At 44.0% G+C, this 21,977-nt stretch overlaps 1 pseudogene; it reads left to right on the top strand.

Moving 5' to 3' along the window:
- Window positions 1–1,592: 1,592 nt before the first annotated feature.
- Window positions 1,593–17,810, top strand: LOC110970718 (protocadherin gamma-C5-like; annotated as a pseudogene).
- Window positions 17,811–21,977: the final 4,167 nt, after the last annotated feature.

Raw genomic sequence — 21,977 nt, 5'->3', positions numbered from 1 at the left:
GGATCAGGGCTCTCCGTCTCTCAGCAGCAACGCCACAGTCCATGTTTTCATCCTGGACCAGAACGACAATGCCCCCACTGTTATTTACCCCTCCTCCGCTGCCCTGGGCTCCCTCTCTCATCAGAGGATGCCCCGCTCGGCCAAAACGGGTCACCTGGTTACCAAGGTGACGGCTGTGGACGCTGACTCGGGCCACAACGCGTGGATCTCGTACAAAGTGTCGGAGGCTACAGACGCGTCTCTGTTCACTGTCAATCAGTACACAGGGGAGGTGAGGACTAAACGCGCTGTGTCCGAGCAGGACGACTCCTCTCAGAGGCTGCTGATAGAGATCAAGGACGACGGGGAGCCGGTCCAGTCCGCCACCGTCACGGTGTCCATCCTGCTGGAGGACGGTCTCCATGAGCCCATCTTAGACCTGAGACACAAATCTGTGGAGCCGAGCAAGAAAACTGGGAGAATCACCCTTTATTTGATTCTGTCTCTGGCCTCGGTGTCCGTGCTGTCTCTGGTGACTTTTGTCATCTTGGCGGTGAAATGCATGAGGAGCAGCAGGAGCAGCGGTAGTTGCTGCATGAGACGCAGCGACTGTGATGATTACAAGAACCCGAACAGGAACCTGCAGATTCAGCTCAACACTGATGGACCTATAAAGTACGTGGAGGTCCTGGGAGGAGACATGTTGTCTCAGAGTCAGTCGTTCAGGTCGTGTATGTCTCCGATGTCAGAGTACAGTGATTTCACTTTGATTAAGCCCAGCAGCACCACAGACTTTAAGGAGGTGATCAGTGTCCTGGATGCGTCTTTACCGGACAGCACCTGGACCTTTGAGAGCCAGCAGGTGAGAAGAAAATTAGAAGGTATCGTGTGAAATAGCATTAGTTAAAGTGGACTTAGAATTCCTGTAATTTAATTTATTTTAACTTACTTTCTTGTAGTCGCCCTCTATATAGTGTGCATTTTTATTGCTTATCTGCGGTCAGTACCACATGTTGTTGAGCACTTTTTTTTACACTGTCTTCTTTATCACTAGTCAAATTATCAAGAAGTACAGGAACTTTAACAAATCTAACTATAGAAGTTTTCTTCAGTGTTTTTACTCTTGATTTTCCCTCGGGATTATTAAAGTATCTATCTATCTATCTATCTATCTATCTATCTATCTATCTATCTATCTATCTATCTATGAAAATTTTAGCGAAATGTAACATTTATGAATATCTTTATTTAGAGTAATAGGTTACTTACTACCCACAGATAAATAAGACTTGTACTACTGTTGTGTAAAATTTCAATTAAATATCTTAAATTTTAGTTAGCATAGGATCAATCCCATGATGCATTTGTTAATGTTAAATCAGAATATCCATCACTGTTTTTTTGCTTTCTTTTTATGGGATTAAGGCTTAATCATTATTATCTACTCAGTTTCTTCCATTTTAATACTCTACTTTTTTAAAAATTTCATTCAAGCTACATAGCCAGTATCTTCAAGTGATTCGCTGCATCTCATTTTAACACTTACATTTACTTCACAGTATTTGTTGAAATCACTGATTTCTATAACGAGTCTCCTTTTTAAACTTTGATCTTGCTTTATGACACTGTAAACTTGGCCTGTAGGGGAAAGGCAATTTGAAAACCACGCCCCCATGCGGATGCAAAGAGCATTGCTTGCAATGGAACGCTGTTTCTGACTAAGGGGAGTGCTTAATGAGAACCTCTGACAGACTTTTTTCAGTAGTGTAACATCTATCTTTCATGTGTATTCATGAATGTGAAAACAACAGAAGTTTCATGTCTTAAAACATTCTGTCATGTGTTAAATGTGGAAAGTTTTTCTTTCTCTGCCCCCTAGAAGTTTTCAGACAAGCCTTGGGTTCCTCCTCGCCTGTCTGTGGAGTCACTGGAAAGTTTTCAATGTGTATGAGTGTGAGATGTGTGTCAGCGCTGGTCCAGCCCTGTCTTCCAATGAGAGGGAAGGCCTCTGTGGCCTCTCCCCGCCCATGAGCAGAGTGAGGCGGAGGAGACAGAGCAGAGAGTTTCAGTGGAGGCGCAAAATACTTTGATTTTCGCCTGTGTTTTTTTTTTTTCTTACAATGCGGCCGTCATGAACACATCAAAGCTTCCTATTCCCCTGTGTCTGAAATGGAAATATTTGCAGTCGAGCCTGGCAGCCTCGTTTTAATACTATCATGGATACGTTACGGTGAAAGGAGAAGTTAGAAACTTTCCCCGATCCTCGGAGCGCAGCACAATGGACTCCAGACAGAGGAAGCGCTTCGGAGGAGGGAGGCTGTGGAGGATTTACTTGTATCTGGCCTGCTTCTCCTGTGCGTCCGCTCAGCTCAGCTATTCCGTATCGGAGGAACTAAGTCCGGGCTCTGTCGTTGGGAATATCGCTAAAGATTTAAGTCTCACTGCTCAGCGGATTGTTCAGAGGAGGCTGCGAGTGGTCTCTGAATCTACAACGCAGTACTTCGAGGTGAAGCAGACGACCGGCGATTTGGTAATTAAGCAAAAAATTGACAGGGAACAGTTGTGTGAATTGAGCTCATCATGTTCGCTACACCTTCAAATACTTCTGGAGGACCCTTTGGAGATTCATCGCGTCGTGGTAGACGTTCTAGATGTGAATGACAACGCACCGCAGTTTTCAACCAGCAACATTTCTTTGGAGATATCAGAGGCGGCCGCGCCGGGCACACGGTTCCGTTTGGAGAGCGCACATGATCCAGACGTGGGTACCAACTCTTTACGCACTTATCATCTGGCAGCAAATGACTTCTTTATTTTGAATGTGGAAACTAAAAGTGACGGCAGCAAGTTTCCAGAGCTGGTGGTGGATAAACACTTGGACAGGGAGACGCAGGCCTCCTTTCGCCTGTTGCTCACTGCAGTGGATGGGGGTCAGCCGGAGAAGTCTGGCTCAACACTTCTGCTCATTAAAATTCTGGATGTGAATGACAATGCGCCTGTCTTTGACGAGCCGGTAAAGAAAGTTACACTATTAGAAAACGTTGCACAGGGCACTTTAGTAACGAAATTAAACGCGACTGACGCGGACTCAGGCAGCAACGGAGAAATATCATTCCTGTTTAGTAAATACACACCGGAACGCGTTCTCAAACTTTTCAGTGTGGATTCTAAAAGCGGAGAGATCCGCGTAAAGGGCGATGTGGATTACGAGAAGGCCACTGCGTACCACATCACAGTGCAGGCCAGAGATGGCGGCTCTCCCGCCATGGAGGGCTCCTGTAACGTCATTGTAGACATCATTGATGTGAATGACAACAAACCAGAGGTGACACTGACGTCACTTACCAGTCCAATCAGAGAGGACTCCGCACCAGAGACCGTGATAGCGCTCATAAGTGCACGTGACCTGGACTCTGGTGTTAACGGGGAGGTTACATTAACTGTCCCTCCAGGTTTGCCATTCAAACTGAACTCTGCTTTTGGCATGCACTACAGCCTCATCACTGCTGGAAAACTGGACCGTGAGACTGTCCCAGAGTACACAGTGGTCATCAAGGCCACTGATGCTGGTTCCCCTCCCCTTTCATCACAAACCACTTTTGTGGTGAAGCTCTCTGATGTAAATGACAATGCCCCCACCTTCTCTCAGCCTTCATACTCTGTGGATATCCCAGAAAACAATGCCCCCAGCGCCCCCATCGCCTCTGTTTCCGCCACTGACCCAGACCTTGGTGACAATGCTCGCATCTCATACTCCATCCTTCCCAGCATGGTCCAGGGCTCACCCATCTCTTCTTATGTCTACATTAACCCAGAGAGCGGCCACATCTACAGCATGCGCTCTCTGGATCATGAACAGCTTAACGCTTTCCGTATTGAAGTGCAGGCCCGGGATGCTGGAGTGCCCCCACGGACAACTAACGTGACCGTGCATGTGTTTGTTGTCGATGTCAATGACAATGCACCAGTGATTGTACACCCTTCGGTCCCAAAAGACAAAAGATTACAGCTAACTGTGCCCCCATCTGCTGGCCCTGGGCACCTCATAAATAAACTGGTGGGGGTGGATGCAGACAGTGGGCACAATGCATGGTTGTTTTACTCCATCGCCCCTGGGCCAAATGCTGGCATGTTCCGTATTGGGGCACACAGTGGGGAGCTTCGCACAGCCCGCAAGTGGGCTGAGGAGGAAGGTGGCTCAGCTTATGACATCATGATCATCATCCAGGATAACGGTGAACCACCAAAATCCAGCTCTGTGAACGTTACCATAACAGTGAATGAGAAGGGCACAGACAACGATCCTCCGGCAAACCCTCGCCACACAACTTTCTACCACCGCAATGGGATGTCAGATATCACTTTCTACCTTATCATCTCTCTCGCCTGCGTGTCAGCTGTGTCCTTTATCTCGTTTGTTGTTCTCATGGTGCGCTGCCTGAGGCACCGTGGCCCTGGACTAGGGGATTCTGACTGCTGCTGCTATGGTCGCCACAGGTCCAGTCGCTACCATCAAAGGCCCAGCAAGGACCTACACCTGCAGCTCAACACTGATGGACCCATTCGATATATGGAGGTCGTGGGGGTCCCCAGGAGCCGCATACACGAACCTACAGGCCTTGTTACTCCACCATATCTAGCCGCAGTGACTTTGTATTTATGAAGACACCCATGCTGAGTCACAACAACACACTCAACATGACTCTCAGCAGGAAGCACCTTATGAACTCAGTCAGTGAGGTGAGGGCTTAACTGGGAGAGTGAGCATTGCACTGGTAGGATAAGACCTAGTATGAATACAGTCTTGACAATGCATCCAAAAACCTCATTTTGTTTTCACTGATAATGGTTTTTCTGTAGAGGAAATAGATTTGTGTCATTGTTTTGATACTTTAACTCCTGACAGTCGAGTTATAAACGAGCTTTCATCATTCACCAAGACCTGCAGCATCTTATCTAAAACTCTATTTTGTTTAGCTGGAGGATTTTTTTCTGCATGGTGAAAGGGCTTTTAGAGCTTTGTGTTACTAGGACTCGGCAGAGTGAAGAGCAGCTTAATATTTAACATGACCTGGGGCCAGGAAATGTGGTTACTATCTCTGATTTAAAGCAACTCTAGTAACAGAGAATGCTGTTTTCCTTTAGACAGGATTTAGAGAAAGTTAAGTTTACTGAAGATGGCTGTAATAGGAAAGGAAGGGGAAAGGAAGAAACATAAGTGCTCTTAACAGATGGAGAGGAGGAGACAACCAGATGAAAATAGGTCCTGCAGAGTTGGCTCAGTGGAATGGCTGGGAGACAGGATGACAGAGGGAGAGATGGGGGTGAGGGAGCGGAAAAAGGGGCCAAGGAAAGAAAATGGTAAGAGGGGTGGAGGGAGAGAGCCAAAGAATCAAGCAGTAGCTGAAAAACAGGAATTCATGGGGTCATTGGCCTGACCCCTGACTTCCTGTTATCCTCTGAACTTTTGCTGATTGGTTCCAGGGCTGAGCATCATACGAGTGAGACTGTTCTTGCTGTGCAGCTGTATCCAGTTGTAATTTTTAGATCCTCATTTCCATGTGTTCAGAGTGTGGTTTGAATGAAGGCTAACCAGGTCCTGATCACATGAATGAGAGACGCAGACAATCCTTTGAGTGGCTTAATGCAAGGGAAGTATGGTCAGAGATAGAAAATGGTTGACAGTGCTTTCATGAAAATGATTTACTTTTGAGGAATTCAGTGAAAAAGGAGATTTTTCCATCCTCGACCCATTTTTCCTTGGTATTCATCCTCTGTTATTTTGTGTTTACTGTCGAGTTGATGATGGCAGGTCATTATGGTTGCTGTGGTATTTTGATGATGATGTTTAGCCTTGTTGCTTTTCAATATATGTATAGAAATTTGTCCTATTTCTCGTGAGTCTGTATTATGGAGGCTGCAATGAATTAGGTTGTTCCTGAGGTCAGCAGGGTACCATCTGTCTCCCTGCTCCAGTGACACGTGTGCAATGAGGACAACAGAGGGGAAGAGATAGAGGGATAGATCGCTGGAAAGGAAGGATGGCTTTATACACGTGTGCCACAGTGACAGACGGCAGAGGCTATTGTGGCTTTAGAGCAGCAGCCATCACTGTGGGTGTTGGTGTGCTTGTGTGCGTGAGAGTGTGTGCACAAAGCATCAGGCACGAGGAGCCCTCCAGTAGTGTGTAATTTTAGCAGGACCCTGGGGCTTTAGTGCCTTCCCACTGCCCCTCTTTGTATTCTCTATTCAGTTGCAGTGTGCTGTTTTGGCACACACTGTTTAACCATGTGCAAACACAGAAAGTTTTGGGGGAAATTACAACATGAGTTTGAGTAACTTATCGCTATCACTCATTTTAATATCAGAATGTTCCCATTGCTACACAATTTTTTTTAAAGTCAGTGTGAGTTTATTAAGGTTGACACATGCACTGAGTTTGGTTAATTGTTTTGTAAGCATAGACAGAGATAGATTAAAAAAAAAAAAAAACGCTGCACATGCGACAAAACTGGCTCATGCGGTTCAGTGAAACTGTCCACAAGGGTTTTGTCAGTTGACTCATGATGTTTGTTTAAGGGAGAGTAATATGAAAATCAAACATTATACATTGCGCTTTTCATTTGTGTCCATGCTGAGCTTATCTCTTACAGTGAATTAATAGTGTCATAGATTCAGTATTTTAGAGCTTAAATATCCTGATTTCCACTGGCATAAGACTCAGTGGCCAAGACTCAGACTTTGGAAACAATGTGAGATAGCTGGTCTCAAAGTGCTGAAGGTTAAATACTTTGTGTCTATGCGTTACAAATCATTAGAGCAACCAAACTGGAAGTTTTCTACGGTTTGTATGCATGTCTGGAAACATAGGGCGAGATAGATTTGTATGTGCAGCAAGTGTGAGAAAGTACTGTATTTTTAAGGACAGAGAAAAGGATGAGGCTATTGATTCTGCTTTTGGATAACCTTTTCTACATCACAACAGAGACGTGGGTAACTGGTAAACCAGATGTTTTGGCAAAGTTCACAGTCACATGTTGACGATCATCCTGGTGTGTCCAGATGTGTCCATGCGCTGATCAGTCCAGCTTATATCCCCCAATGAATCCAGTTCTCTGTAAAGATGATAGTTCTTCAGCTGACACATTATGAAACGGTAGCTAAGGAACTCAGCCGGGTTGTAATTCACTAGAAGATTCCTCACAGCCCTTAAAGATGGAAAGGAAGCAGACTGACTATATTTAAAGCTTCCAGGTTAGTATGAGAGTCTTGCAGTGGGACAAGAGGTCAGACCCACAGAGCTATAATCCCTTCATCTAAATCTGCAGCAGCAGAGTGTGTCTGACTATTCACTTTGTCCTTCTCACTCTGTCCAGCCCTTAACTTGAACTTGTGCTCTGAAAAAAAAAATGTTCTATGGATTTTGAATACCTTTGTCTCATCTTTCTTTAGTGGTCAGCTCATTTCAGAAGCCATGTAATGAAGAAAGCAGCACAGCTGAAGATGATCAGATCACTGGAGATCAAGTCAATTAGATTTTGATCCCTGTGAGCTCATAAACCTGGCTTGGGATTTGTTTTCCCTGGAAACTGTTGTTGTCTCAACCATCTTCAGAACTCAGCAATTTGGGACAGTTTGTGGATACGTTGGCGTTTGAATCTCTCTCCTCAGCTTGACTTTTCACTTGAGCAGATTAGATTTGCATTCGTATAGGTACTGCATGTCTGCTAGCACCAATCTGCCCATAATGTAGCAAAAAAAATCCAAATATTTCTGGTGTTTTCCTTAAGCTAGCTATGGGCTGCAGTATTCCAGCACAGACTCTTTCTACCACATGCCCACAGTGGGATCTGACCTTGGACATGACAAGCTTGTGTGTGAATGTGTGTGGTAAGAACGAGTCACACAGCTGGAATGCTGGGCCTCTTCTGTGGATGTTTGCTTCCACTCAGTGCTGATATTTTTTCTGTCTCTCTCGAACTCAGACAGACCTATACGCCCACGCGCTCATACACATCTCTGAGTCAATTTTTAGACTTTAAACATCGACTGAGCTCTGATCTAAAGAAGGGTAAGAGGTCAGATTTGCCGTCACCTTCTTGTCTTCACCCACTATGAGTATTTTACGTTGCAATAATAACAACTTGTGAGTTCTGGCACTAGATTTTTGTTCTGAACACACAACCCAGCAGTCTTACTTTTTGTCTGACTCTGTTTTCCTTTTCCTGAGAGCTGAGTGAATGAACCCTTTTGAAAACAATGCTGAAGTTGAATCCACTGAGCTATTTTCTCTCAATCCTACATGAATTACTGGGTTGTTCATTAATTATATTGTACAATTGAGTGGTCACTGATTCCTGATACATCGCTTCTTTATCTTTCAGACTCCCTCTTCCTCCCTTTGTAGCATCCTTTAAAGGTCCTTAGAAAACCAGACAGTGCACCAGTCTTTTTTTAACTCTCTACTTAAGTTGTTGTTGATTCTTTTTGTGAGCTGTCAGTCATTTGTTTTGTCTGCATCGATACTTAACACTACTCCTTGTTTCACTTGTGTAAACAAGCTGTTTGTTACTTGTTTGTCCTTTTTGTGTGTTCAATATGCTGCCGTTCACTGGTGAATTTAATCCTTATTTACCTGTATTCTGATAGATGCTTCAGTCGTGATAGTCGCCAGTTTATCCCACAATACTGCTCCCTTTGTGTAGGCATTTTTGGGGTATTCTGGCTTTCAGTTTTCTCTCTCCTACTCTTGCTTATATTCCATCATTCCCTTGGGTAGGACAGCTCTTTTAATAATGCAGCACATCATCCTGCCGGTCTCTCTCTCCGGGGAGCTCTTGTGTCGATTAGGCAGCAGAATCTGGAGCCAAGCCAGAGGTCTATTCACCGCATCACTGCACAACAAGAGAGCCTGAGAGAGAGGGAAAGAGCTAGAGAGATGGAAAAGACATGGCAACATGGACAGTGAGGTAGAGATGGACAAGAGTGCAATGGGCTTGGAGACATTAATAGAGAGTAGCAGGAACATACGGGGATGGAAAAAGGCTTTTATCAGTGCTTATCCTCCACTGTGACATTTTGTCTATGAGGTTCTGGTACCAGAATAACAAATGTACTCACTGAATTTATTCCAAGGACTATCTCTGACCTTGGCATTTATTTAAAAATATATATTTATGAGAGCCCTATCAGTGTGGCAAGCTAATCAAGCTGTCCCTCAAATAATTTAGTCTGTCATATTTTTTGCTTTGCCTACATTTTTTCACTATGATCTGTTAAACTCTGTATTTGGCACTGATCTTCTATTAAGATAACTACTTTCAGATGCAAGTCCTTTGGACGTCCTGTTTGTCTTCTGGCTGCATTGGTGATTTTTTTTTTCCTCTGATATAGCCGATTTCCCACTTAAATGATCATGCATTTCTCATTTTTATACTGCCTGCCTTTGTTTTCAGTTGTGAATCCTGTTTTTATAAGCAGTTTGTGTGCTCCTCAGCATCTTTTTTCTCCCCACACCTTCTAGAACAACATGGATGCCTGAACATAGACATTTTTTGATTATTTCACACATAAAAAGATACACACAGATATACACCATCACATGCAGATGACCAAGCCACAAAGAAACATCTTCTGAACCATAATGTGCAGCTCACTGTTTTTGCAATGAAACATACATTTCATGTTCCATCTTCTGCTCTCTTCACAGCAAAAGCCCCCCAACAATGACTGGCGCTTTACGCAGGGACAGAGACCTGGACCTAGTGGGTGAGTAAACTGAGACACGCACACACTCATCAAAAGCCCAGTAATATCATGTTGTTGCTTATCGTATAGACAAAGAGTGAGGAAGGATGAGGAATATAAAAAGAGGGGGATGGTAGTGAATGCTGTGACCATAACAACTCGCTGCCTGCAGGGTGCTGATTTTGTAGTACTGATGACATTGAAGTCATCCAGTGACGTCTCAATCTGACTTGAAGTGCATTAAAGTGAGGATGAATTTGTGGTTGCATTTCACCGCATGGATTCGACTCCTGAAGCAGCATCTCTGCCTGTTTCCAGGCTGCTTTATAAAATGGCTGCCGCAGCTTCCACTCCCCCTCCCCCTTCCCTGCTGTTCCTTTCCTCTCTGTGCTCCCCGAGCCTGTGCGCCATCACTCAGTACTACTGATGAGGGATGGTGACCAGCGCTAGCGGGGGGGATGGGATGGTGTTTTTATCCTTCTTGCTCTCTCTCTTCATTTTCTGCCATCTGAGAGGTGGTACTGACTGTGTTCTTTAATCGCTGACACCAGTAACTTGCCCTTTTAAATGGCAATAGATGAATCGTGTTTTAGTTGTGTGGTTTAGTGAGCATGTGGTCATTGCTGTTTGACTATGTTGTGAGGGGCTAATGTGGAGTGCTGGCAGTAATAGTTTTGACAACAGCGATTGCACAACAGTTTCTGTGAGTCAAGGCTTCTCCCTGAAACACACCAGCTGAGGCAAAATGTCCGCTGTCAGGAAAATGTTCGACACAAACACAAATCAGTGTAGTTTTAGAAGACTGCTGGGATATAATATATCTTAGTACTCAATAAAAATAAAAATAACTTCCAGTTTCTGGTATTTTAAATGACAGACTCAACATATTGTATGTCCCACTGAGATCTCGAGCATATCTCAGTTTATTTCCTTTTCTTAACACTAACCCCAACCTTCAGTCAAATACACAATGGTTCTTTCAGGCTGTATAACTTGTTGTGTTTTTAGTCCCCACATGCCATACGGTACACACATACGATGGACGCCGAAGAGTGGGACAAGGTACCAAGTTAGACCTAGGCACTGTACCGTCACCTTCTGTCCTTACCAGCTGATCAGGGTTCAGTTTTGTCAAGTCACTGTTAAGTGGAAGAGGAACTTGATGAGCTGATGAGGCCAGAATGGGACTAAAATATTTTAGGTAGTACACTGCAGTTGAGTGCTGTGCTGTGTGTAGATGTACCTAACCCATAGCTTCTGTTAGTCTCCCTAAAAGTTTGATGGGGTTTGTTGATCGATGTGCATAGGCCACAATGCCTGCTGTGGCGTAGAAAAGGACTGTGATACTTTTGAATTTGTGTGCAGTGTTTTGTAGATTTGCCGTGCCTTGTATGTGTGCTCTACATATAGTCATTATAGCCTCAACAGCTCTTCTTCTCTCCTACAAGAATCGCTTACCATAAAGTGTTGCCTTTGATGTATGTCTGTGATGGTTGTAGCTCAACACCACCACATGCGGCTTTATTCATGTGATTTATAAACTGGAGGTCAATTAAAACATCCGTTTCATAATTTATTTCTTAGAGGTTAAATGTTTTCCAATGAAGTAAGCAATAAGCAAGAGTCCACATTGAGATCAACATCCAGATGTCAGCATGCACACCATGTGACTGGAGGAATGAGCTAGAATTAAGTTTGAAGTTAATGTCGAAAAGGTTCCCTGAAAAACAACAAGGCGAGCCATCCTTGGAGATAAAAACATGTCATGTGAGGTTGGAGCCCTGTCTGGATCAACCAGGGACGTCCCTCTGGACCACAGTGCACAATCTTCCTCACAGGAAGTGATAAACTTGACCACAGGAAACGCTTAACACAACCACAGGATGTGATAAGTACAGAGAGACGCTCATTTAGCATAAATGAAGCATTCCTTTTATCTCCAGTTATGTGAAGAGGCACAAAATGGCTGCCCTGACTTCACCCACTGTGCTCTCACACGGCCTGTTTCTCATTGGTTGCCTGGCACAAGACGTACATGTTTCTCTGCCTCGGTCTCTCTCTGGCACTGAACTGAAAACCACTTCAGAGTTTTGGCAGTACAATCTGGCAACCTGCACTTAAACAGTCTAATTTGTCTTAGAATTCCTTTTCACTTTTCTCTTGTTTGTGTCATTTACTTTCTCCTACTTCCCAGGAGCAGACAAATTTGTTAGTGTTTATTCTAGTTGGTTTTAAGTAGTAAAAGGTGTTCCTTTTACATCCCATGTATTTAGAACACTATCTCCTGTACAAAAGTTTTAGTCACTAAGAGTAGTGTGACACTGCTTTCATGAGTAATGCCCTGAAGCATTTCTATATATAAATTAACTTCATACAAAAGCCACTTTACAAAACTTAACCCAAATGAAATCAATATTTGGTGGCAACTGTATCTGCAGGATAGCTGGCAGCTAGATGGTAACAGACATTTTGGAGACTTTTCCACAGTTTTTCTGTGGATTGGAGCTTTCTCGCCATCCTTCATCATGTAGTTCCAGCCCTGACCACCAGATTCAAGGCTCAACAGACTATCTGTTGCAGGACTCATTATTCTTTTAGTCAGTTGAGATAGTTATTTATGACTTTGGCTGTAAGTTTGGGCTTGGTGTTTTACTACAGAATGGATTTACTACTGATGGTAATAAAATGTAAACACCTTGTGCGCCTACAATTTGTTCACAGTGCAAGTCTTGCATCCCATTGCATCCATTTCTTGTTACAAAGTAGCATTCCAGACATCAGTGTCATTGTAATTTTTGATGTGTCACTGACTGTGAGTTGCACGTGCCACCAGAGCTAAATGCCCTGAGGGTTTATTAGCCAGAACAGTCAGTAACCAGTGTACAGCGTCACTGATACACAGTTTACAACACTGAGTATACATTTTTTTCCTTTAGTACAGCTTGGGAATGCACTGCATTTTTTTTCCAAAATGAAAACTATCATCTAAAAATCCAAAGGTGGATGTTTTTGGGACTAGCAGCAGAGCCCGGATTAAAACATTGTGACCTACTTGTCGGTTGCAGAGCTCATGTTGGTGTGTCACACGTGTGGGGATGGAAATAAGTCAGTGAGAGTACTAGATCACGGAACTGCTTTCTCTTTTGTTACCCCCACATGCAAATTGCAGACTTTAAACAAGCCAGCCTTTGAACAAAAGCTTGACCAGATGGAAATGTTCAGAGCTCACTGAGCGCTGCGTGTGTGACTATGCAGACAGCTATTTCCTTTAAAGGTGGTATCATTAAATATTTAATCAGATTTACTAGACGGTGCGGTGCTCATGGCCATACCAGCGAATGTGCGAACCTTCTACAGTGAATGTGCGAACACTAGCTGCTGTGTGTGTCTGTGTGCAGACACATTCGAACATGCTTGAATAAGAGTGTGTGTGTTTGTTTGAGACACACCCTGTTTTGTAAACTACACATCCTTGTTATCCTTGCTGAGTTCTCCTCAGGCTGTATACTTCACTGTCAGCTGCTTTGCTTTTACATCATAAACCACCAACTGTCAAGCCACTGAGCTAAACACATACACACACACACACACACTGCAGAGGATGAGCCACCAGTTATTTACAGTTGTTCTTTCCTCATTCTCACCATAGGGCAACTGGAGGACCTGAGGTTGCTATGGGAACCGGCCCCTGGCCCCAGCCCCCTACCGAAGCTGAGCAGCTCCAGGCCCTCATGGCTGCAGCTAACGGTGAGTCCTATACCTCATCATCTTTTCTTTCCTCCTTCATATCAGCTCATCCATCTCTCCAAACCTATTCATGTCTTTCCATGTGTAACCAGGGTGCGTGGGCAGTGGTGGTTTGTTTAGCTTCCAGTTTGGTTGGACGGCAACTAGCCAGACATGCTCATTGATAAAGCTCTGTTTTCCCACATTGATGTTTCCATGTAGTGTATTTGTGCTCATAAATATTCAGAGGTAGCCTCAGATGATATTCATGTTGCTGTCCGTAGGTCGTCTATGTGTTGAATTTAATAACATGACGAAGATGCATGTTTGCACTGTACACACTGACCACATGATCAATGTTTTATTGTAAGCAGTGGGCTACAGAGCTACGCAACCACTTACATAACTTACAGGTTTCAGGTTCCTGCATAAGTAAAAACTCCCGTATTCCACAACATGCATCCTCCTCCTTCTCTGTTCCTGCTGTGACTGTTTAGCCAGCACTGAGGGACATGCACACAGTGACTCATCCTCAGGCTGTTACTGTGGAAGACCTTGTAATCACATGGAAAAATACACACAAATTTGGCTTTGAAAGCAGGCTGAGCAAGACCAAGTTCAGTGACAGGCAAACTGCACCGAAATGATGGAGGCTTTATTGCCAAATAGACTCAAGTCACTGTTTCCAGTGTTATTTCAACACATCATTCTATCTCCTTCTCCTTCCAAACACGCAAACACCAGACATTGTGTGGAATTTTTCCATTGGAGCAAACAGTGAGAGAGAAAAATGTCCTGGCCATGGTGGTAACCTGCTTTTCAGTAACAAGGTTAGAGAGAATGAACAGTTAGAGCCATCAGGAAGCAAAGAACAAACAGTGCATGTGATAAATACTGAAGGTCATGTCTGCTCTGTACTTAATGTCGCTGTGTTGATAAGCACAATGCAGGAGCCGTTGCTTAATCAGTTAAAGCACTGTGCTAAAGGAGGAAGTAATGAAAGATTTAGATTTCAGGAAGCCAATACAGTTAGCACGGCAGTTTTTCCTGTGCATTATGTGTGGATATACAGGTTGAGAGGAACTACAGGATGGGGGAGGGAGCAGTTGCGTCTCTGGCTCTGCAATGCAGGGGCTGTGGGAGACTTATGAGCTGAGCAGCTACGTCATGCTCACAGAGACACAGGGCATGCTTGATAGAAACATAGAAGAGTATGCTGGGGAGACCGTTTCATCACCGCTGTTAAAAAATAATCATCTGTACACAATCTACCATTTTGTAACACCTATTCTGTCTCTTTTGTTGATATGTCTTTGTACTCATGCCATCAGTTTGCAGTTCAGCTCCTGTAACTTCATATTTTGCCTGAATATGTTTGAAATTAATCTGGTGTTGACACTGAATCTCCTTTCAATTGAGTTCCTATTCAGGCTTTAAAAATAATTCCTTTAATCTCATTTTTATGACCCATTTTCATTTCACTACTTCATTTTAACACTGTCATAACTTTCAAATACTTTTCTAACAAGTTTCATCCCTCTCTCCACTCCCTCTTCACCCCTTATCCCCCCACTCTGTCTCTCTTCCCCCCAGAAGTGAGCGAGGCTACGGCCACCCTCGGGCCTGGCACCATGGGCCTGAGCACCCGCTACAGCCCTCAGTTCACCCTGCAGCATGTACCTGACTATCGCCAGAACGTCTACATCCCCGGCAGCACGGCCACCCTCACCTCCAACCCTCAGCAGCAGCAGGCCACGGCCCAGCAGGCCACCCAGCAGGCGCTGCCCCCACCTCAGGCCTCGGCCCAGCCCGAGCCCCCAAAGGCCGCCCAGACCCCTGCTTCCAAGAAGAAGTCCACCAAGAAGGAGAAAAAGTAGACCTGGATGCAGTGAGGTGAAGGAATGACAAACCCGGCCTGATCTGATGAGATATTCAACCCCCCACACCCCCACCATTCGGTATCTTACTGCTCTGCTGTCACTTAGGGTAGCCACAGTCTAATTATTGGCAGCAGGTCACTTTTCACCACATGAACACTGTTCATGGTTCTTTGGAAGTGTCTTGAAGGCTTCAGAGAATCTGAATGTGCTGAAGGCTGTTAGTGTTTCTAACCCGTGCTGTGCTAAAGGTCTAGTATTGTTCATGTAATATTTGTCGGTAGATATTTTGGAAGGGTATGGGGGGTTTCTGTCTTTCTTTCCCCCCTTTTTTTTATTTTGGCAAAAAAATCTAATAAACTTGGACAAAGAGATTCAGTGTAAGGAACCTTGCTGGGCTGACAAGGCTATACGCAGTGATGTAGTCAGAGATGAAATGTTAATGTCTTTCATGTTGGATTTATTGTGTGCTTTCCCTGAGATGGAAAGTCAGCTATTGTAAAGTACGCTAGTTGCCATCCATTAGATTCCTATATAGGGACAGCCTTGCAGGATCTTGAAGCATAAGTCCTGTGAGTGTAAGGCTGCTGTTTGACAGGTATTACAAACTCTTCTGCATGCTCATTAAGGTTCAAACCACATATACTAGTTTAGAGTTGCAAACTATGCATTGCAAAAGCAAAGAGGAGGACATCCTGAATCTATTATCCTCCCTCCAATCGCAGGTCAATATAATGCACATGTAGCATTTACTTGACACAAAATGAACAATTACTTTTGTAATCATAGTTTAAAAAAATAAAAGATTTTAATCTTGTGATATTTTTATGACCTGAGCATGCACCCAGAGGACGGGCTGGCAGAGGGTGGGGTGGTGTGGCGCTGTGTCGTGGAGTCACAAGCCGTGCTGTCCATGCAGGTGGTAGAGCAGCAGGGACGGGCTTCTTGTAAAACACCTCCAGATGGGCACAAGCACATCCTGCCGCCCTGCACCCGCTGCCCTCCCCTCCTCACACCCAGCTCGTGTCCTTTCCTCACTCACTACTCCACATTGAGAGCCAAACAAAGAGAAATGCACTGTTTGTTTTCTGAAGATCAGATGATGTAGGGGTAGTAATCACTTCAGTCTTTAGGGGAACATGTAGACGTGGTAAACTTAAGTGCTTAGGAGTTCTAGACACTTTGTAGGCCTCTAGGGCCTCGATGGAGTAATCCCCTTCACTATCCTGAAGTGTTGAAGAAACTTCTTGATGTGACACAGTAATATGTTGGTTTTTTCTTCTGTGGGAGATAATGATTCGATAGCATAAAGGAACTGTTTGAATAAGATATGAAGTCTTTACTTTGCCGTCCATCTTTCTGTCAGGCCCCCTGGCTAGATACAACTGCATGATAAAAAAGGCAGCTTGCAGGCTGGGTCAGAGGGAGTGGAAGAGATGTGGTGAGAGGTGCACAGACTGAGGTGGCACCGTTGTATCAACCAGGGGGTGGGAGACAATCTTGGCCCTACCCACTGAATGTACAGAGGAACCACTGTTGACCCGCCCACCCCCTGAATTTTCTCTAAATGCACTGACCCAGGTAGAGGTCAACAGAGCCAAGCACAGTCATCCCTGTCGGTGAGGAGATGCCACTCACAGGCCCTTCAAAATCTCTCTCCTCCATTGAAATCAATGGGAAACCTCAACCTCTCCGCCCCTCACCTCCCCTCTTCACTCCCTCGTCCTGTGAGGCTCTTCCCCACTGTAAATAAACACCAGTCCTGTCGATGGTATGAGCCAGGTGTTTGTATAGTAGGGACCACGTCCAACATTTTCAAAACAAAAGTCCCTCTCCACAAGGCGTGGCTTACTACTGGAATGTGTTGCATTTTGTTTTTCAAGAAAAATTAGAAAAATCACAGTTTTAAAAAAATAAACCAATAATGAATAAAAAAATTGAGATGTTCTTCAACAGTTTGTGTTGCAATGTAGTAACTAAGCACCATGGAAGCCAACTAACTCTTCAGTGTAAATAAATGAACTAAAAATAACTTTAGATAAGTAAACAAAGTGACACACGTAGACTAGTTAACTTGTGATATGTGTTGCGCATATTTTTGTGTTTATTTTCTCTCTACTATCTTTTATCACCCTGTAAAGAAACAAAACAAAAAAATATGGAAATGTTTCTATCCTTCTGTAACCTCTTAATGTTCTTTTGCGGTGATTTTATCTTGTGCATTTGTGAAAGAATGCCTCTCATTCTCTTTCTGTCCATATGAACAAATGATTATAAATATTATATATGTGTAAGTCCGTCCGCTGCTGAATTAATACTACTCTATCCTGCTGTATTATCTTTCTTATCAAATGCTTAGGCCCCCACGCTATATCCCCTGTGTTACTCTCTTATTTTTATGCTAATATTTATATTGCTGTTTTATTTTCTCTTGAACACTGACATTTCAAATAAAAAGATTCTGAAATGATTTAAAAAGTACTTACATGTGTGGTTTGTTTTTATGCTAATTTGTGCAATTTACATGCAGGCTGCAGCTTCAGCGATTTAATGTTGAGCATCATTAATCCTATTAACTCAAGAAACTCACCTGTAAAAAGCAATAACAGCTGTGAGAATGTTTGTCTGTGATACAAGATTTCTTCTTTAACTTGTCCATTTCAGATGTTTGTCCTGGTGCCTGTGAGAGGAATAAACAAGAAAATACAAAATATACGCAGACAAAACAGTTTTCCCAAAGATGTGTCAGTTAAAAACTAATAGCATCACGTGATGAATGTAAATGATGAATCATGGCTTTGCTTTTTCTGTTCAGAAAATATCAGGCAAAAAAGCCTTTGATATTAGCTATAAGTGTGTAATCATTCATTTTGACAATGAAAACCTAAAGGAACAGATAATACAGAGAAGACTCTTCGACTTTCTAATGTTCTGCTTGAATAGGTAACAAAAGAAAATATAGCAAATAGAATAATGGTCGCAAAACATGTCTCTATTCATCCAGCTCATTCTCAACTTATTATCTCCCTCTCTAGCTCATCATACCAGAGCCACATGTTCTTTATCTTTCCGCTCACAGATCCTGGGGCCACTATAGGGAACATGGCAGCCTGTTCAGGCTCTTGGTGTCTTTCACAGGGTCTTACACAATAACATACGTCCCTATAAATAGCCCATGGGACGTCACGCAGCAAAACAAAAGGAGCAGGCTTTAACTCACTGCTGCAGATGTTGGGGGATGGAAGGAGGGACTGAGGAGCTGGAGGAATGGAGATGATGTGAGTGCTGCTCAAGAATCTGGCTAATGCAGGTTGTTAAGTTGAGCTTACTGCCTCAAGAAGGCATGAAACATTAGAGCACATACCTGAAAGAAAAATGTTTAGACACAACATTTCTCCTTTAAACATTCCCTTTTTTAGATTAAATAAAAGTATTTAAATTTGACAATCTAGTTATTCACAGTCCAGCATTCCAACATCACTCACTGCAGATGCCTGTACCCAAAATGGCCGACTCCTCTCACCCTTCTCTGGTTGTGTTATGTGGTTGTCACGGCAACTGTCAGCCCCATTACTGGATGAATTTCCCTGCTCTACACATCTTCATTACAGATCTGTGCAGCGACCATTATTGGTTTTGCTCAGGGCCCCAATGGAGCCAGATGACCTGCAGCAAGATAAACATATTCAGCCATTAGTCAAACCTGCCAACGCAGACAGACATACGCAGGAAACATGGCAGAGCTGAGAGGAGAATATCCCACACAGACAGACACCGGTGGATGAGTCAGAGGTAATAAAGCACTGTGGGTTTGTCCCAGTTTGATTCACTGGAGATCTACAATATGAGCTGCTCTAATTCTGGTTAACAATTGAGGGAAACTGACGTGTTACTCATATGAGGACATAGTGCATGAACTTTTCGGCTTTAATATAGCTTTAGAGTTAGTTTGTCAGCTGATGTTTGTCACCCTGTTACTCACTGAGACTCTTCACTGTCCCCATGTGTCAACCATTTCCATGAGGACACACCAAACAGAATGGGGAGACTGTTCTTTTATTGCTCCCTTTCATGCCCCCCACCCTATCTCGCTTAATTAAGCACATTCCTGCTGATTACACACACACACACACACACACACACACACACACACACACACACACACACACACACACACACACACACACACACACACACAAATATACACAATAGAGCAGCACACACAGGCAAAAAGCTTCAAATCAGTGATGTATACCAGAGTTGTCCAAAGAGGGGAAGCCTGAGCAGACTGGAACTTGACAATAGACAGCCTGTGTGCGGTAACAACATTAGTCAGACAGCCAGGACACAACACAGGATAACAGGCATCGTCACATCCTGAATGTGACACATGTGCATGCAAGCGGGCATATGGCAGCACACAGACACACTTATACTTTCTGCTCAAGCCAAAGAGTCACAGCAAGACACCAACTTCAACCAGCACAACCCCACACATACAAAAGTGCCGTGAAACACATTCCCCGAATAGCCTCGTAATCAAATTTACTCCAATTTGTCTTAATTTATGTTACAATCACAGAACAGAAAGCAGAACCTTCTTCTCAGTGAGTCAGCTGCCAGGAACTTCCAGCAGGAGGAAAACAAGGATCTCATTTCAGGCCAAGGAGGATCTGATCAGTGTGAAAAAAGAGCAGGATGTGATGTAATAAGCTGCTACTGGCGGGACAGGAAGTGAGTTTCCGCGCCCGTTTGACTAATTTTTCAGCAGTGAAGTGAAAGGAAGGAGTGCCCCCCTCATCCCCCTCCACTGGCTTCCTCTCTTCTTCCTTCCCTGCCCCCCTCCCTCACTCCCTCCTTCCTCCCATCCTGCAGCTGTCTCTGTGTCGTGTTGGGTCACCACATGTTGGAGGACAGAGGTCTGCTCTGTGGAAATGCACTCTGGAAACACAGCCGGGATAAAGACCAGCTTAATCTGGACATTAGCGGGAAGTAACTCTGGGATGAAATCTATATATTAGCAGCACCAATCAACATAAGCTGAGTCTAAATCCAAATGACACACTTAACAAAGATTAGATGTGGAAGTTGGAGACGCTGGAGACCCAGAAACACATAACAACAGGTTAATGTGATTTCTTCTCATGCAGAGCAGAGTAAAAGGGGTCTCTGCTGCTTTTTGGATGGATGTTCCTCGTAAAAAATTAACAGGGAGAGAAAGGAATGGAAATCTTTTTTTTCTGTTGGCTCACTGAGCAAGCTCTAAAAATATTCCCTGACAGTCCTGCACAATAACATATATCAAAGAACATACAGTGATCTGCTAAGTATGAAAGCTCTCATTCCACACACTTCTGTATCCTTTACCATCACCCTTATGTTTCACTAAAAGACACTATCTTCATCAAATGTCTTACATAATTTCCAAAGAGCCCGTTTTTATTTATTATTTCAGCTAAGAGGAATGTGCCATCAGGCAGAATTAACATGGAGTTCAGTGGTCTTTGACTGAAAAGAAGAAGAGGGAGGCCATTGAGAAGGCGCAGTGGAGCACTGGAGCCTGAACGTTGCTAAGGCTAACACTATCCTGATTTAAAGAGACACAGTAATGTGCTGGCTGCTGGCTCAACTAAATCACAGAGATGGAGCTGTAGCAATGTGGAAGAAGAACACAATGCTCCCTTTCAAAGGCGCAACCCCTTTTTCTCTTCATCAGAAAAGCCCCCTCTCTACTCTTTCTCTAACTCTCTCTCTCCCTCTCTCGCCTCATCTCCTTTGCCAAGAGCTCTTGCGCCTGTTTTCTCAGCTGGGAGGATGGAAATCAGACGAGGGGGGAGAGAGGGGCCTGGGAGACAGGAATGAAGGAGGGATTGACACACTGAGATGAATTCAGGCTGATGGAAATACTGGGGTTAATTGCTTCATTTTGATTTTACTCCAGAGAAAACGAACCAAGAGAGAATGAGGGCAGCATCAGGTGCTAATTTACTGGGTTACAGGTCAAAGGTTAAGTGTGTAAAAAAAATGGTAGCAGTGATAGGAGGTCAACAGAAAACCTAAAATGAAAGAGTGTAATTCACCCGACAGGATAGAACAATGTGTGTTTTTAGGAGATCAAAAGCTTCCATCTGGTGCAATGTGGTTTCAGGGCATCATCTACCCCCACTCTGTTACCCGCACCCTCCGGCACACACACACACACACACACACACACACACACACACACACACACAAGCACACGAAATAAACTACACTCAACCCCAATCCTTCTTTACAAGCCGTGCACCCTATAAGCAGCCCCAGCCTCCCCATGCAGCTACCACACCCCCAGCACACTGTAGAGTAGCTAATCCATTGCCTCCACCGCTGCCGTTGTCATGGTAACAGAAAATTCCAGATTTCAGTGATGAGAGCGAGCAGGAAGCAGAGAGGAAACCAGAAAACAAAATGTGCAGGGATGCAACAAAGAAGCTAGTTCACTCCCCCTGCTTTCATACTTCACCGGTGTCTCCTTTAACACGGCTGCTACAGAGAGACATGTGTGTGTTTGTGCATTTGTGTGGCTGTATGTTGGTGTCACTGCATATGAAGGATGTTGTGCTGCACGTACTAATTCTGAATATGCCAGGGCATTAGCTGAGGAAGTGT

This window comes from Acanthochromis polyacanthus, chromosome 10, assembly GCF_021347895.1.
Source record: "Acanthochromis polyacanthus isolate Apoly-LR-REF ecotype Palm Island chromosome 10, KAUST_Apoly_ChrSc, whole genome shotgun sequence".
In the NCBI taxonomy this organism is placed as follows: domain Eukaryota; kingdom Metazoa; phylum Chordata; class Actinopteri; family Pomacentridae; genus Acanthochromis; species Acanthochromis polyacanthus.
This window is presented reverse-complemented; position numbering and strand designations above follow the sequence as displayed.